Below are 3,643 nucleotides of genomic sequence, written 5' to 3' on the forward strand. Positions count from 1 at the left end.
ACTAATATAAATTGAGTTAAGGCCTAATGCAGTGATTACTGATACAGGATATAGATTGATATAAACTGAGGCATGGCATAGTGCAGTGATTACTGATACAGGGCTCAGATTAATATAAAATGAGACAGTGTCTATTGCACTGATTATCATGCAGGGCCTAGATCAATATAAACTGAGATAGGGTCTAGTGCAGTGATTACTGATACAGGGTCTAGATTAATAGAACTTGAGACAGGCCAAGTGCAGCGATCACTGCTATAGGGTTTAGATTGATATAAACTGATGCTGGGTCTAGTGCAGTGATTACTGACACAGGGTCTAGATCAATATAAAGAGAGACAGGGGTGAGTGCAGTGATTACTGATCCAGGGTCTATATAAACATAGACTGGGATGGGGGCCAGTGCAGTGATTACTGACACAGGGTCTAGATCAATATAAACAGAGACAGGGGCAAGTGCAGTGATTACTGATACAGGGTCTAGATTAATGTAAACTGAGACAGAGCCTAGTGCAGTGATTACTGATACAGTGCCGAAGTGAATATAAAGTAGGATAGAGGCTAGTGCAGTTATTAATGATACAGGATCAGGATCAATATAAACTGAGGCAGTGCCCATTGCAGTGATTACTGATACAGGGCCTAAATTAATATGAACTGAGGCAGGGCCTAGTGCAGTGATTACTGATTTAGGGACCAGATTAATATGAACTGAGGCAGGCCATAGTGCAGTGATTACTGACACAGGGTGTCGATCAATATAAACTGAGACAGGGCCTAGTGCAGTGATTACCAACACAGGGACTAGAGCAATATAAGCTAGGTCAGGGGCTAGTGCAGTGATTAATGATACAGGATGAGGATCAATATAAACTGAGGCAGTGTCCATTGAAGTGATTACCGTTACAGGGTGTACATCAGTATTAACTGAGATAAGGTCCAGTGCAGAGATTAATGATGCAGGGTCTGGATTAATATAACATGAGACAGTGTCTAGTGCAGTGATTACTGATACATGGTCTAGATTAATATGAACTGAGGTACGGCCTAGTGCAGCGATTACTGATTTAGGGTCTAGATTGATATAAACTAAGACAGGGCATATCAATTGATTGCTGATACAGGGTCTAAATTAATATAGGTGGGGGCAGGGCATATTGAAGTGATTACTGATACAGGGTCTAGGTTAATAGAAACTGAGAGAGGGCAAAGTGCAGTGATAATAGATTCAGGGTGCAGATTATTATAACCAGAACAGGGAGGAGTGCAGTGATTACTGAAACAGGGCCTTGATGAATGTAAACTGAATCAGGCTCTTCTACAGTAATTATTTACACACGGTCTGAATTAACATAACCTGAGACAGGGCCTGGTGCACTGTTCACTGTCACAGGGCCCAGATAAATATAACTGGGACAGGGGCTCGGGCAGTGATTACTGCTGCAGGGGCTAAATTAATATAAACTTTGATAGGGCCTAGTGCAGTGATTACTGATACAGGGTCTAGACTGATTTAAAAAAAAACTGAGGCAGGGCATAGTGCAGTAATTGCTAGCACAGGTTCCAGATTAATATAATCTGAGACAGGGCCTAGATAAATATAAACCAGGACATGGGCTAATGCAGTGATTAATGATACAGGATCTGGACCAATATAAACGGAGACAGTGTCCTTTACAGTGATTACTGATACAAGATCTAGATCAATATCAATGGAGATAGGGCCTAGTGCAGTGATTACTGATAGAGGCTCTGGACTAATATAAACTGAGACAGGGCCTAGTGCAGAGATTACTGTTACAGCGTCTTGACTGATATTAACTGAGGCAGGGCATTGTGCAGTGATGACAAATGCAGGCTCTATATTAATATAAACTGTAACAGGGTCTCGTTCAGTGATTACTGATACAGGGTTTATTTGATATAAACTGAGGGAAGGCATATTGCAGTGATACAGAGCCTAGATCAATATATATGGAGACAGTGTTCATTGCAGTGATTACTGATGTAGGGTCTTGATTAATAAAAGCGGAGACACTGCCAAGTGCAGTGATTACAGATACAGGGTCTAGGTTGATATTAACTGAGGCAAACCATAGTCAGTGATTACTGATACTGGGTCCAGATAAATAAAAACTGAGACAGGCTCTAGTGCAGAAAGAACTGATGCAAAGTCTAGATCAATAGAAACTGATGCAGGGTCTAATGCAGTGACGATTGATAGAGGGTGTAGATTAATATAACCTGAGACCGGGCCTATTGCAGTAATTACAGATACAGGGTCGAGACTGATAAAAACTGAGGCAGGGCATGGTGCAGGGATTATTGATACAGGGTCGAGATTAATCTAAATTGAGACATGGTCTAGTGCAGTGATTACTGATACAGAATCAGGATCAATATAAACTGAGACCGGGCTCAGTGCAGCGATTACTGATACAGGATTCTAGATTTATATAAACTGAGGCAGGGCATAGTGCAGGGATTACTGATACAGGGTTGAGATTAATCTAAATTGAGACATGGTCTGGTGCAGTGCTTACTGATACAGAATCAGGATCAATATAAACTGAGACAGGGCCGAGTGCAGTGATTACTGACACATGGTCTCAATCAATATTAACTCAGACAGTGTCCAGTGCAGTGATTACTGACACAGAGCCTAGATTAATATAAACTGAGGCAGGGTCTAGTGCAGTGATAACTGATACAGTGTCCAGATCAATATAAACTGAGATAGGTCCAAGTGCCGTGATTACTGATACAGGGCCTGGATTAATATAAACTGAGACAGCGTCCAGTGCTGTCATTACTGATACAGGATCTAAATTAATATAAACTGAGACAGGGTCTAGTCCAGTGTTTACAGGGTCTCAATCAATATAAACTCAGACAATCCCAAGTGCACTGATTACTGATACAGGATCTAGATTCATAAAAACTGAGGCATGCTCTAGTACAGTGATTACAGGCACAGGATCTAATTTAATATAAACTGAGTCAGGTTCTTGTGCAGTAATTACTGATACAGGGTCTCAATCAATATAGACTTGGACAATGTCCAATGCAGTGATTACTGATACAGGGCTGAGATAAATATAAATTGAGGCAGGGCCTACTGCGGTGATTACTGATACAGGGTCTAGGTTAATAGAAACTGAGAGAGGGCCAAGTGCAGTGATTATAGATTCAGGGTGCAGATTATTATTACCAGAACAGGGCCAAGTGCAGTGATTACTGAAACAGGGTCTTGATTAATATAAACTGAGACAGGCTCTTGTACAGTAATTACTGATACACGGTCTGAACTAACATAAACTGAGACAGGGCCTGGTGAAGTGTTCATTGATCTAGGGCCTAGATAAGTATAACTGGGACAGTGGCTCGGGCAGTGATTAATGATACAGAGTCTTGGTTAATATGTATTGAGACAGACCTAGTGCAGTTTGAACTGAAATAGGGTCTAGATTCATAAAAAAAAGCTGAGCAAGGGCATAGTGCAACGGTTACTGATACTGGGCCGAGATTAATATAAATTTAGAGAGGCTCAAGTGCAGTGATTGCTGATATAGGGTCCAAATTGATATAAAATGACATAGGGTCTAGTGCAGTGATTACTGATACAGGGCCTAGATTGATATAA

Source organism: Cetorhinus maximus, unplaced genomic scaffold, assembly GCF_964194155.1.
Source record: "Cetorhinus maximus unplaced genomic scaffold, sCetMax3.hap1.1 HAP1_SCAFFOLD_456, whole genome shotgun sequence".
In the NCBI taxonomy this organism is placed as follows: Eukaryota; Metazoa; Chordata; class Chondrichthyes; order Lamniformes; family Cetorhinidae; genus Cetorhinus; species Cetorhinus maximus.